This window comes from Nilaparvata lugens, chromosome 4, assembly GCF_014356525.2.
Source record: "Nilaparvata lugens isolate BPH chromosome 4, ASM1435652v1, whole genome shotgun sequence".
Lineage (NCBI taxonomy): Eukaryota > Metazoa > Arthropoda > Insecta > Hemiptera > Delphacidae > Nilaparvata > Nilaparvata lugens.
Genome location: NC_052507.1, coordinates 58,651,580 through 58,667,553, shown reverse-complemented (window position 1 = coordinate 58,667,553; position 15,974 = coordinate 58,651,580). Strand labels below are relative to the sequence as shown.

At 32.9% G+C, this 15,974-nt stretch overlaps 1 protein-coding gene across 2 annotated transcripts in view; it reads left to right on the top strand.

Moving 5' to 3' along the window:
• Positions 1-307: 307 nt before the first annotated feature.
• The window catches only part of LOC111055029 (endothelin-converting enzyme homolog), a 124,498-nt gene continuing 108,831 nt past the window's right edge, over positions 308-15,974 (top strand). The window contains exon 1 of one of the 2 annotated variants that reach the window (XM_039425983.1): positions 308-448. The gene's annotated coding sequence lies outside the window, so the exon portion shown is untranslated. Of the gene's footprint in view, positions 449-10,891; positions 11,192-15,974 lie in introns of those variants that run through there. The other variant, XM_039425981.1, reaches the window with a different exon arrangement.

The window sequence follows — 15,974 nt, the reverse complement described above, 5'->3', positions numbered from 1 at the left end:
TCCTACGCAACAAGAAGCTTGGAATCATAACAATTCGACTAGTTTCAAATCTACAAGAAATACGAACTTGACTCTGGACTCGACTCAACCAATCCAAACTCGACTCTAGTCTTGACTCAACTCAACAAATTCAAACTAACTACTACCTAGCCTCTAGATTCGACTATAGTGAGATTCACTGTCCCATTACCAATGCTGCTTACCAATACTCCTCATTTGACCAATGCTGACAGTATGAAGAGAATCCAACAATAGCAGTCGACACACCTCTAAATCTAACCAGTGTTGAATTTACTGTTTGAGATTGCACACGAATCGCTACGCGTTGTGAGAACTGTATTATATTATCGATTTAGCCGCAAATTCACTCTGATGGTTGCTAATCCGTTGAAAACGGTGTGGTTGTCTGGTTGATGTGTGGTTTTCCCTTCTAGATTATTCCTGATCGGTGAGTTTTGCCACAATCTGTTTGTTATTTCAACCTATCCGCGTTCGGATATGCATGATTTGATAGGATTTTATTTATTGAAATTCAGAGTATCGCTTTATCCAATAGAAGAGTGCTTTCAGGGGCAGGTTTATGGCCTATCAAATTTATGATCCGACTTCAGGACTCTTTCCTACGGTCCTTCAAAGTTAACATATAATCCTTATGGGAGAAAATTTGTGAGCTGACCACACACAGAAATAAAAATCAGCTGTTATAATCATTGCGTCATCCAACAGCATCTGTTTTTTGTTTCTACTGATTTTAATTTTTATTTTTTTCAATTCCAATAAGAATGCCGCGGTACGAGCGACATCCAAACTTGGGTCGTAGAACTTAAAATGCTGTAAATTTAGAATATGCACGGGAATTAAAATACAAGGAGATTATACCATTCTATTTCCCAGCAAGCTGCATTCAACTATATCTAAAAATACAAACTGCTACACAAAGGGAGTCCATATTGAGATAAAATGTAAATACTGGTTGTTGGATAGTTTTCATAAAAATGTAGTGCATCAGATCAATTGGGCATTTTCACGGAGTACATTCAGTAATTCTGTAAATACAATAGTATTCTGTGACTAAACTATCGATTCTAATAAGCAACTATCGATTCTAAGCAACTATGGATATCGATATATATATATCCATGACATCATACTTATTGTGACGTCGAGACTCTGCTCTCCTCCTTGTGAAAAAGTGTTCACCAACATTAGAAGCCTGAGGTGCTGGCAAACCAGTCGGTTGCTATGACAACGGAAGGCTTTTTGAGGATCGCATGGCTGCAGCGATCCTACAACCAGTCATTGTATAGAAACTAACAATTCTATAACAAAAATATCGATCTATGAAGACTGTCTTCGTATCGATAGTCGATAGTATCACACTACAGACGACAGACCACGTTGAAAAGTTTTGATTTGAGGATTGTAAGTGATGGAGTAGGCTAATAAACGAAATAAACGAGAATATGTAACTGATCGTGAAATAAACAAAAGCTATATTTATTCTATTGATAAATTTATTGGATGATTGGATATTTAGTTAATAACAATTGAGAATTAAATTGAACTTGAGAAGTTTGTAAGACCTCCAAATCTTGAAAATTCCACACAAGCCGTAAGAGTTTGCGTGAGCGCTTAGATACAAGCGGCAGTTAAAAAAAATAATTATTGTGCTATTGTATTTCCAGACTCACTGTTCAGTCAGTCGAAAATTTCAATATTGGAATGAGGGGTATTTTGGCAAGCTGAGCAGAAAAATAAGGTCCTATGCACCTTTTCGTTATATCTTCAAATGAAAAATGAGTTTTGTGGGTTGTCAAAACTCCCTCTTAAAGGGAAACTATTCAACTTTGTCTATCTTTTATTAAAATAACAATGATCATCCATCCATCTATCCTCTTCTATCTATAATAAAGGAGGAAACTGGATTATGCATGTATACGCGTGTAAAGTATAGGAAAATTATGTTTGACGCATCATCACGTCTGAACTACTGGACTGATTAACTTGAAATTTTGCATATAGATTCTTGCTCAACCGAGGCTGGTTATAGACCTATATTCAATTCTTCAAGATTTGATTACATCAAGTTTTCAAATTAATTATTTGTCATGCTTCCAGTTGTTGTATGGAAGCAGCTGAACATTTCTCTTAAAAGGGAAATTAGAAGATAGCTATGATTGGGAATCCGTTTCGAATGATAAAAACAGGTTTTCCGTCGCACCCAATTTTTTTGCCATTTTGAATCCAACTTTTTTTTTATTGAAAGGTGGGCATATGATACATGATTTCGATACAGGACTTCCAGAGAAAAGGTATGGTGAAAACCACACATTGATATTTCAAACCTTTCAAAATTTATTCTCATTCATTTCCTTTATTATAGTATAGAACTGGCTCAAACACATATACACGTGTTAAGTATGGGAAAATTATGTTTGACGCATCATCACATCTGAACTACTGGACTGATTTACTTGAAATGTTGCATATAAATTCTTGATCAACCTATTCTTATAGGCTAGTTTCAATTCTTCTAGATTTCATTACGTCAAGTTTTCAGTTTGTCAAGTTTTAAAATAAATTTAAAGCTATTTCAATCAGAGCTATTCCAGGGAATAATATTATATAACTAGCAGGTAACCTGTGCTTCGCGAAGCACACCAGTTACCTTGCGAAGCACAGGTTACCTGCTAGTTATATAATATTATTCCCTGGAATAGCTCTGATTGAAATAGCAGTGCCCAATCAATTTTTCCGCTATAAATACGCATTTTATCTTCAACTTGGTGCCAACCTAACAAAGTCAACTCGCTTAATGCCAACCTGACAAAATTATTAATTTAGTTACCAGTTAACAACTGGTACTTCAAAGAAGTACTCTCTCTCTAGATTATCATTCTATATTAACATAATAGCAGGTAACCCATGCTCCGCAAGGGCCTATTTCAGAGCTTGGCAAGCTGATAAATTGACATAATAAAATCTAGAAGAATTGAAAATAGGCCTATAAGAATCCTCGTTTGATTAAGAATTTATATGCAACATTTCAAATAAATCAGTCTAGTAGTACAGACGTGATGATGCATCAAACATAATTTTCCTATCCTTTAAACATGTAAATGTGTATAAGCCAGTTCTTTCCTTATTATAGCGGAAAAACGGGAATGATTTAGAACTCCAAATTTTGAACATAGATTCTAAAAATATCAAAATCGTGCACCTCGAAGCCCAAATTTCAATTTTCTTTCTAGATTTTTCAGAAATTATGTTTAAATTTGATTCATGGAAAATCATACGGCATACCTACATTGTTGTAGATGTGTTTGTATAGAGGAAGCTCATAGAGAAATTGATACTCTGGTGTTATGTGTGTTGCAATACAGGAACCTCATACCGGAGATTTGATATAAATACTGGCAGCTTATGGCGATTGTGATAATATTATATTATTGTGATTTGTTAAGTTTTGAATATCAACATTTTATTGATTCTCAATCTTTCAAATTTTCGAAAAGCTGTTTTTGTCATCTTTAAATACGATATTAAACACTAAAAATCATCTACCATTATACAACACTACCGCCGCCGGTACGAGCGGTGAGTTAAATTATGTAAGAGTTTTGATTTTAAATGAAATCAATATAGTAATATAGCCAACATACTATATTATTTCACTGACAAATTCACAAATCGGTGAAATATTGACAACTTTTACTTAACATAAGAGATGTTTTCAAGTATGATGAAGGTTAGGTACCGGTACGGTACCTCATCTATCTATAGTCTACTGAAATCTGTGTATCAGAAACGAAAATTTGTTGAACCTAATTGAAGAGCTATATTATTCAGCTTTTTAAACAAACATTTTAAATAATATATGTCGGATTATTTTCGAACAATGTGCTATAAATAATCATTTTCTAGCTATTTTGGGGGCGAAATCAATCGCAGTCCAAAATTTAACAGCATATTCGAATAATGCCGGCATTTTCTGCAATTTATTTGTATCACTTCATAAATAAATGCAAAAATTAATGGATATAGTTATGAATCATCAGACAGAAACGAATTGAATCTTTATAAAAATAAATATGCCACATTTATTTTCATTCTATCACTGAAAAGATAGGCTAGGTAGGCTACGGGATGACACAAACTGTTCCAGTAAGAGAAAGGATAATGTGATGGAGGCTATAAGGTTGTTACAAGACAATACATTCCAATAGCACTCGTGGCGTAAGGGTAAAGAGCTCGGCTTCAAAGCGAAAGATACTAGGTTTGGGTCCCGAAGAAGTTTCAATTTTTTGGTTCTCAATTTATTCCCTCGAAACGTACTATAGTGAGGTCCATGTTATAATGGCAGTGTGTGATTTGCAATGGTTTTGCTATCCTTGTCTATCAGTCGACAAAGCAGATAGCGCTATCTCTTTCACGCTTTGCGATGTTGCCACATCGTTTATCAACAATGTAGAAATTCAACTAATTGACAAAATATTTAATCTCAATCATAAAAATTTATTATTACATCTTTAAAAAAATATATTTTCTTGGCAAATAAAATATGATTAACTATTTTCAACAATAATGAACAGTTAAATTCATCAGATATAACCAGTATCAGCTGTTTGGGTGGCAAGACTGAGATCTGGCAACCCTTTTCTCCTATCTTCCTACACTGCCATTATAACGTGGACCTCACTATATTATCTATATAAATAAAAATCGAGCCTCAAATTTTGACGTTCAATAACTTTTTTATGTATGCACCAAATTTGATGATTTTTTTTAGTTGTGTTCGTTATGTTTAGGACCAGGTTTATGGCCTACCAAATTTATAATCCGACTTCAGGACTCTTTCCTACGGTCCTTCAAAGTTTACACGTAATCCTTATGGGAGAAGATTTGTGAGCTGGCCTCACACAGAAATAAAAATCAGCTGTTATAATCATCGCGTCATCCAACAGCCGTCGGTGGATCTGTTTTTCTAGTTTCTTTCTTTTTACTGATTCACAAAATTTTAATTCTAATAATAGGCCTATTTATTTTAACATGTTTAGAATTTTAACATTAGTATAATTTGTGGATTTAAGTGAAATTTTTTATATTTTTTGTGATTGTGAAGGAAGATTTTGGTTTGGATTTGTATTTTGAAATTAATTAATCTGATAAATCCAAAATTATTGTAGTACATAAATTTTTTGGACTTAAAATAGTGTGTGAATTAAGTTATTATTTTACATAGGTAACCTCTGGTCCGTGTATTCCAAATTAAGGTTTAAAGCAGTTTTGGGCGAATGCCTGTTGTTTTTACCAGCATTGTATCTATTGTCTATGAATAAATAAAATGAAATAATGCCGCGATGCGAATGACGTCCAAACTTGGGTCATAGAACTCTGAATGCTGTAAATTTAGAATATGCACGGGAAAACCAGCAGCAAGGAGATATACCATTCAATTCCCCAGCAAGGTGCATTTAACTATATCTAAAAATACAAAATGCTGTACAACACTAGCACATAGGAAGTCCATATTGAGATATAAAATACTGATTGATGGATAATTTTCATGAAAAAATAGTGCATCAGATTAAGCAAAGACTAAGCACACCTGAGAAGGCACGGCTTGGCGATACAAAGTGTTGATCTTATGGAGATTGCTTTATCACACTGTTCCACGCCATGTCCGAATCAGTGTGTGTGAGTTCTTCCATTCAAACAAATAAGCAAGAAGCACCTGGCTGCAAACCGCATCGCGCCTCCTCCAGGTGTGCATCCAGCTAAAGTTTGTCATGTATGCATTAACTGTTTGGCGTTACGAAGTTCGCCGGGACAGCTAGTAGGAAATAATTGCTAAGCTGTGTTTTCTTTTAAGCAATTATGGAACATCATTATTACCAAATACTCCGCAACGTAACTCGGTACCGAGGTAATGTGATGATCAAATTATATTTTCCGGCATTGAGATTCATGAAAGACTTTATTAAACAAATATATGAGCCCATCATCAATTTAGAATAAGGATATTGTCATGTATATAAGATTTTGTGAAGAGGTAATCCTTTTTTTTAATAATGAATTTCTAATCTTTCATTGTGTTTGATTGAATTTTTCCTGAATAATTCATTCCATTAGATGAGAATACCGAATAATTAGTAATAGGGTTTCCTTATTACTGATTAGTTATAAATAATTTATAAAATATTTCAATATTTTTAGAAAATCGTTGTCTTAAAAAAATTTTTTTATTCAAAATTTCTTTTCAAAACCCATACGACAAAGATTTCAGTTGGCATGTTTTGATGCGAACACACGAACAAACGAACAAACACAACCCTACTCTCTCTTATTATATAGATGGTAAATGGTAATGGTATGAACATTCCAATTATAATTAAGAGATTGGAATAAGAAGAATATACATGCTAGAAGACGAACTTTAAACCCTTAAAAACCAGCCTTAGGGGTGGTTGCTCAGTATCAGTTTAACCTAAGTTTCATTTTAAACTGAATTAAATCCATATCAAGTCTTGTTCGTTATAATGTGGTTCATTTTTAGTTCAAGCCACCAGCTGATTAAATTCAGTTTAAGCTTTGACTGTGCAAACGGCCCTTAGAGTTAAAATATCGCCAATGAAGATTCTTTAGTGAGCACCTAGGACTTATAAGGAAGCTATATTTCAAGTTTTGTTGCAATCCGTCCAGTAGTTTTCCAGAAATTATTGTGATCAGTGAGTGAGTGAGATACGGATTTTATCAGTATAGAAGATTACTTTATAGTTATAGTGAGTAATCATGATATTATATTTCATATAAGAACAGCATAATATTCAGTTTCCAATACAAAAGTGATGATTATTTGCTTGTCTCACGCATACTTCTAGTTATAATATAAAGGAATTGAGCTCTAGAAAACAAGAATGGGTGGACAATAAATCAAACTTCTATTTATCAATATAAAATTATTACAATAATCTATAATAATAGATCATCATCCGAAAGAGGAAAACTAAACTTAGTCTCCACTATTCCTTCTTCAAATTTCAATGTTGATGGAGCTCTGTTCTATTTAATTGGAGTTGTAAACTGGAAATAAATTGGAATTTGATTCAATACCCGAAATAAAAAAAAAGTCTGGTGTAGTATGCTTTTCTAATAAAATATACCTGATTTTGAACCAATAACTTGATTAAAGTTTTTTCAAACCAGAATAATATTTTCTGAAATTGATAAATTGAGAAATCGAATTCGTGAAATTCGATTTATCCGAAATATTTTATTTGATGTATCCACGAAATTCCATCAATTTATCTGCCACCTATTCTCAATATATCAACACTATCCAATTCTTTAAAATTTCAAGAACAAGTGAAACGTTTCCAAAAACACATCCACAAGACCTTGAATTATTGACTTTTTCATGATGATTTTAAAAATCCATTTTTTAAATTGTTTTTTGACATTCTGATCTTGGTGTCTCTGAGAACGAATCTGCAATCAGAATTCCTCTATCTTGAAAAATAACGAAGAACCCCAGCTGCTGATCATCCGGCAACCGTCAACAGTCATACTGCAATGCGGCGGATGCGGCCGAAACACTTCCCGTTCAGACACGCTTCTCAAATTACAACTCAGCCAAGCTGTGCCTGTGGGAAACCAGCTTGCACTGCGGCGCAAGGTTAGTAACCCCTTCCACCAAGCACAATGGTCGACATAGCTCCGCCTAGCGGACAGATTCAAGATCAATCCACATCCAGTCGGTAGTCAGAGTCAGAGTCAGACATGTCTGAGCCGAGCGGTGCGTCAGTTTAGTTCATTCGTATTTACCAGTTTCAGTTTCATTATTAATTATATTTGGTATATAATTATTGTTTCTCAATGGAAGAAGATATCATTGCAGCAATTTTTAAACGAAGAGCTATTGGGATCCAACTGATAAAATGAGGAAAAACGCGAAAATGTTAACAACATTATGGAACCAAGTAGCAGAAGAAACAGGAGTTGATAGTAAGTAATATTTTTGTTATTTGAATCTCATATCTCTGCTTCTTAACGAACATACTAGATAGTTTTACCAATTCAACAGATATGGAAATAATTGAAAGAATAAGACTTTGATATTGTCAATACCACTTTTATTTATTAGAAAATTAATTCATAATTCAGTACCAGGTTTCATGGTAAAACCTACCACATCTTCAGCTGAACAAACTTATTGTTTGTTGTTGTTGGAGGAACAGGAAATTCAATTTTAGGTTATGTGTTGGGATTGTAAAAAGGTAAGGAGAATGAAAATTGTTAGTAGGAATGGATGGATTAATGATGAAATGAAACTATGTTAATATTTGAAGAATTGAAAATTATATTTTAAATGGAAATCTAGTCATCTTAAAAAATATATATATATACATATACATCAAATTTGGTTGGTAGTTTACAACTGGTGATTGTATGATCATTTATGGTTTTGAAATTTTGTCTCAATTATAAAGGTTATAATAATATTATAAAATTATAAAAACAAAGGGTATTATTATGAAAACAATACATAATAATATTGTGATTAGTCTAATTTAAAACATAATAAATTTATCTGTCTTATCTATAAAAAATTCTCCAATGCTTCCTTTAGGTTGGTACTGGTCATGGCACCAAATTGAATATAAACTTAATTTTGAGAAATTTATCAAACTAGAATTAAAAATCACTTAACCTTATAAGGTGCTTAATGTAGTGAAGAGGGGAGAGAGCTTAATCAGAAATTTAGTAAAGGGGTGAGGGAGATCTTAGTAATTGAATTATTCTGTTCAACTTTGGAATTAATTATTATTGCTACTAAGTAGTAGTTGGAGATCATGGCCTGAAATTGAGATCCCTCTTGGGTTCATAAGTTGAGTAATACTAGATATTGGAGCTAAGTATGAAAATTATTGGAGCTAAGTATGAAAATGATATTACCCACTGTCCACTTGTTATGTTAGGTTATATTGACCAGATCTTGTAATGGGAACTGAATTGGAATGTTATCAAATAGACAATAATATTGTTTATACTTAAAACTATGTGTAGTTGTAAGCAAGTAGTATGATAATATTTTAGTTGAGTTTTATATAGGTAGCCTACTCAAGTCAAATTCTTATAAAAAAATCTGGTGTTGCGCAATCATACAACTTTCCTTGCTGTTATGAAAATTGATCACCTGACGCTAGTGTTCCCGCGCATCTCAAGTCTACTATTCAAAGATTTGAGCCAGCTGGTGACAGGGCAATAACGCTGGAGACACACATGAGGTCTGCTATTTCTTCATAGTGAATGATTTAATAGAATCAACAATAATTTTTTAAATAGAATCAACATTTTCTCGAATTTGAAGCTTATTTTCAATTTTAGGTGAAAATGTTACTGAACATTTATTGTAGAGATTTTCATGTTCAATCTACTCCACTTGATTTTTTTTGTTTCAATTGTATCTGAAGCCTGATAATTGGGAATCTATCTGCATTGATGGGGCGGAGCTCCTGAAATTTTTACAGATATGGGACTTGTGGCATTTGATAGAGCTTATTGATGATTATTTTAGGTATGAATTTAATCAAAATCGTTGGAGCCATTTCCGAGAAAATCACGAAAAACCCTGTTTTTGACAACATTTTGCCATTTTCGCCGCCATCTTGAATTGCATTTGATCGAAATTGTTTGTGTCGGATCATTATAGTGGAAGGACCTTGAGTTCCAAATTTCAAGTCATTCCGTTAATTGGGAGATGAGATATCGTGTACACAGACGCACATACACTCATACACACACACACACATACAGACAATACCAAAAAACCAGTTTTTTGGACTCAGGGGACCTGAGATGTATAGAAATTTAGAAATTGGGGTACCTTAAGTTTTTTCGGAAAGCAATACTTTCCTTACCTATGGTAATAGGGCGAGGGAAGTAAAAATCTGAGATTATAATAATGGATATGTACAAATTAATTTAAAATTAGGAACTAATGTAATTGGGTCTACAGGGGTCTACAGTACCTGAACTAAGTGATATAAGTACCCTAAAAGTAGAAGAACAATATAATTGAGCTCATGTGGATTGTTTCATAGACTATGAACTAGAATATAACAACTATAATAAGTTCTCAAGTTAATGGTGATGACTGTTATTGATTTGTGGAAGTTATCTACTTGTTATTAATATCAATTCGCTTATCCTACAATTGAAATATTCAACTTGTTCATTCAAGCTTGTGGATTCAAGCTGTCTGTTTTTGTTTTGATTCAAGTGTCTGTTTTTAATTTGAAGATTTCAATGGCATTTAGTACATTGAGTAGTTTTTTTTAGCCTGTGTGCAATATTTGGATGTTATTGTTGGGGTTGAAATTGTGTCCAGAGTTTATAAGGTGTTCTGAAATTGATAAATTGAGAAATCGAATTCGTGAAATTCGATTTATCCGAAATATTTTATTTGATGTATCCACGAAATTCCATCAATTTATCTGCCACCTATTCTCAATATATCAACACTATCCAATTCTTTAAAATTTCAAGAACAAGTGAAACGTTTCCAAAAACACATCCACAAGACCTTGAATTATTGACTTTTTCATGATGATTTTAAAAATCCATTTTTTAAATTGTTTTTTGACATTCTGATCTTGGTGTCTCTGAGAACGAATCTGCAATCAGAATTCCTCTATCTTGAAAAATAACGAAGAACCCCAGCTGCTGATCATCCGGCAACCGTCAACAGTCATACTGCAATGCGGCGGATGCGGCCGAAACACTTCCCGTTCAGACACGCTTCTCAAATTACAACTCAGCCAAGCTGTGCCTGTGGGAAACCAGCTTGCACTGCGGCGCAAGGTTAGTAACCCCTTCCACCAAGCACAATGGTCGACATAGCTCCGCCTAGCGGACAGATTCAAGATCAATCCACATCCAGTCGGTTAGTCAGAGTCAGAGTCAGACATGTCTGAGCCGAGCGGTGCGTCAGTTTAGTTCATTCGTATTTACCAGTTTCAGTTTCATTATTAATTATATTTGGTATATAATTGTTTCTCAATGGAAGAAGATATCATTGCAGCAATTTTTAAACGAAGAGCTATTTGGGATCCAACTGATAAAATGAGGAAAAACGCGAAAATGTTAACAACATTATGGAACCAAGTAGCAGAAGAAACAGGAGTTGATAGTAAGTAATATTTTTGTTATTTGAATCTCATATCTCTGCTTCTTAACGAACATACTAGATAGTTTTACCAATTCAACAGATATGGAAATAATTGAAAGAATAAGACTTTGATATTGTCAATACCACTTTTATTTATTAGAAAATTAATTCATAATTCAGTACCAGGTTTCATGGTAAAACCTACCACATCTTCAGCTGAACAAACTTATTGTTTGTTGTTGTTGGAGGAACAGGAAATTCAATTTTAGGTTATGTGTTGGGATTGTAAAAAGGTAAGGAGAATGAAAATTGTTAGTAGGAATGGATGGATTAATGATGAAATGAAACTATGTTAATATTTGAAGAATTGAAAATTATATTTTAAATGGAAATCTAGTCATCTTGAAAAAAATATATATATATACATATACATCAAATTTGGTTGGTAGTTTACAACTGGTGATTGTATGATCATTTATGGTTTTGAAATTTTGTCTCAATTATAAAGGTTATAATAATATTATAAAATTATAAAAACAAAGGGTATTATTATGAAAACAATACATAATAATATTGTGATTAGTCTAATTTAAAACATAATAAATTTATCTGTCTTATCTATAAAAAATTCTCCAATGCTTCCTTTAGGTTGGTACTGGTCATGGCACCAAATTGAATATAAACTTAATTTTGAGAAATTTATCAAACTAGAATTAAAAATCACTTAACCTTATAAGGTGCTTAATGTAGTGAAGAGGGGAGAGAGCTTAATCAGAAATTTAGTAAAGGGGTGAGGGAGATCTTAGTAATTGAATTATTCTGTTCAACTTTGGAATTAATTATTATTGCTACTAAGTAGTAGTTGGAGATCATGGCCTGAAATTGAGATCCCTCTTGGGTTCATAAGTTGAGTAATACTAGATATTGGAGCTAAGTATGAAAATGATATTGGAGCTAAGTATGAAAATGATATTACCCACTGTCCACTTGTTATGTTAGGTTATATTGACCAGATCTTGTAATGGGAACTGAATTGGAATGTTATCAAATAGACAATAATATTGTTTATACTTAAAACTATGTGTAGTTGTAAGCAAGTAGTATGATAATATTTTAGTTGAGTTTTATATAGGTAGCCTACTCAAGTCAAATTCTTATAAAAAAATCTGGTGTTGCGCAATCATACAACTTTCCTTGCTGTTATGAAAATTGATCACCTGACGCTAGTGTTCCCGCGCATCTCAAGTCTACTATTCAAAGATTTGAGCCAGCTGGTGACAGGGCAATAACGCTGGAGACACACATGAGGTCTGCTATTTCTTCATAGTGAATGATTTAATAGAATCAACAATAATTTTTCAAATAGAATCAACATTTTCTCGAATTTGAAGCTTATTTTCAATTTTAGGTGAAAATGTTACTGAACATTTATTGTAGAGATTTTCATGTTCAATCTACTCCACTTGTTTTTTTTTGTTTCAATTGTATCTGAAGCCTGATAATTGGGAATCTATCTGCATTGATGGGGCGGAGCTCCTGAAATTTTTACAGATATGGGACTTGTGGCATTTGATAGAGCTTATTGATGATTATTTTAGGTATGAATTTAATCAAAATCGTTGGAGCCATTTCCGAGAAAATCACGAAAAACCCTGTTTTTGACAACATTTTGCCATTTTCGCCGCCATCTTGAATTGCATTTGATCGAAATTGTTTGTGTCGGATCATTATAGTGGAAGGACCTTGAGTTCCAAATTTCAAGTCATTCCGTTAATTGGGAGATGAGATATCGTGTACACAGACGCACATACACTCATACACACACACACACATACAGACAATACCAAAAAACCAGTTTTTTGGACTCAGGGGACCTGAGATGTATAGAAATTTAGAAATTGGGGTACCTTAAGTTTTTTCGGAAAGCAATACTTTCCTTACCTATGGTAATAGGGCGAGGGAAGTAAAAATCTGAGATTATAATAATGGATATGTACAAATTAATTTAAAATTAGGAACTAATGTAATTGGGTCTACAGGGGTCTACAGTACCTGAACTAAGTGATATAAGTACCCTAAAAGTAGAAGAACAATATAATTGAGCTCATGTGGATTGTTTCATAGACTATGAACTAGAATATAACAACTATAATAAGTTCTCAAGTTAATGGTGATGACTGTTATTGATTTGTGGAAGTTATCTACTTGTTATTAATATCAATTCGCTTATCCTACAATTGAAATATTCAACTTGTTCATTCAAGCTTGTGGATTCAAGCTGTCTGTTTTTGTTTTGATTCAAGTGTCTGTTTTTAATTTGAAGATTTCAATGGCATTTAGTACATTGAGTAGTTTTTTTTAGCCTGTGTGCAATATTTGGATGTTATTGTTGGGGTTGAAATTGTGTCCAGAGTTTATAAGGTGTTCTGCAAATTTGGAAGTATCTAGTTTTTTGTTTTTGAAGGCTGATATGTGTTCTTGTATTCTAGTTTTAAATTGTCTCCCTGTTTGTCCAATATAGCTATGCAGTCTCATTGCAGTCTCCACAATATATTCTACAGACTCCACTTTTGTTTTCTATTCTGATGGGGTCTTTGGAATTGAAAATGCAGTTGAGTAGTGGTGAGGTCTTGTAGGCTTCATTCAAACCTTTCATTTTAAAAAGTTTACCTATTTTGTCCAATACTTGGCCTATGTAGGGAATGGTAATCCAAGTATTGTTTTAATATTTAGTGAGTGAGACTGTTGATTTCATGGTGTAATGCATTTTCCTCTTCTTAAGAAGTTTGATTATGGTTCTCCTGCTATAATTGTTGTTCTTTCCTAATTCAAAAATAGTATTCAGTTCTTTGTTATAATCTTTGTGGTCTTGTGGTATTTTAATGAGTCTGTCTATCATAGAATGGAAAGTTGCCATTCCATGATTGAATGGATGACATGAGTGGGATGGGATAAGAGTGTCTGTGTTGGTGGGTTTTCTGAAAATCTTGAATTCATGTGTATTTTTCAAGGCAAAAAGTCTTGGGGTTGAAGCATTCATTGATATCAAATTTCTCTTTTCTCATGAAGTAAATAATGTCTCAGTATCATTAAGATTTTTCCACTTCCTGATTGAATTTCTCTGTTGTATCTTTGTCAATTGGTTTGAATTTGTTCTCTCTAATAAAATTTTCAACTTTGTCTGTGTAATCTTGTATGTTGAGGATGACTGTGGAATTTCCTTTGTCTGATTTAGTTACTATTAGGTCATTGTTTTGTACTTTGTATTGCAATGTTTTGAGTACATTTATTTCCTTTTGTGTGGAAAGGATTTCATTACAAGATCTACCCTACAAGATCTGGCCAATATAACCTAACATAACAAGTGGGCAGTGGGTAATATCATGTTCATACTTAGCTCCAATATCTAGTATTACTCAACTTTTGAACCCAAGAGGGATCTCAATTTCAGGCCATGATCTCCAACTACTACTTAGTAGCAATAATAATTAATCCCAAAGTTGAACAGAATAATTCAATTACTAAGTTCCCCCCCACCCATTTACTATATTACTCATTAAGTTCTCTCCCCTCTCCCCTCAATACATTAAGCACCTTATAAGGTTAAGTGATTTCTAATTCTAGTTTGATAAATTTATCAAAATTAAGTTTATATTCAAGTTGGTGCCATGACCAGTACCAACCTAAAGGTAGCATTGGAGAATTTTTTTTTAGATAAGACAGATAAATTTATTATGTTTTAGATTAGACTAAGCACAATTATTATGAATTGTTTTCATTATAATATTATTATAACCTTTAGAATTGAGACAAAATTTCAAAATCATAAATAATTATACAATCACCAGTAAGGTACCAACCAAATTTGATGTATATATATATTTTTTAAGATGACTAGATTCCCATTTAAAATGTAATTTTCCATTCTTCAAATATTAACATAGTTTCATATCATCATTAATCCATCCATTCCCACTAACAATTTTCATTCTCCTTCCCTTTTACATTCTCAACACATATCCTAAAATTGAATTTCCTGTCCATCCAACAACAACAAACTTATTAGTTCAGCTGAAGATTTGGTAGGTTTTACCATGAAACCTGGTACTGAATTATGAATTAATTTTTGAATAAATAAAAGTGGTATTGACAATATCAAAGTCTTATTCTTTCAATTATGGAGAAATAACACAACATCTCATACCATACAATCAAATTATAGATATGGAAATAATTGTAATAGGTAATATTTTCAGATATAAATATTCCTGAAAATATTTAGATAAATATTTTCAGAGTAATATTACTTTCCTTGCCCTGTTACCATAGGTGAGGAAAGTATTGCTTTCCAAAAAAATTAAGGTATCCAAATATCAATTTTTCTATACGTTTCAAGGTTTCCTGAGTCCAAAAGCATGATTTTTGGGTGTTGGTCTGTTTACGTGTGTGTGTATGTGTGTATGTCTGTGAACACGATAACTCCATTCCTAATTAACCAAGAGTTTGACGTTATATTCACCATAGTAAAAGTTGTTGGAATTGGATAAATCTCTCGGATATTGTATTATGACTATTTTTGAGCTTCCAAATGGCTGAATTGATCCGATATCCTCGAAATTATTGGAATTACAGACGATTTCTTGAAAATCGACATATTTTTGCCGCCATATTGTTTTTTTAATGATGACTAACATTTTTGAGATTGCTATCATGTATAATCTCTTTCTACACATCATTATAAAGAGATTGATACCATTCCAAAGTCTGTACCGTACCTTGAAGGAGTCATGAATTGCACGGTTTT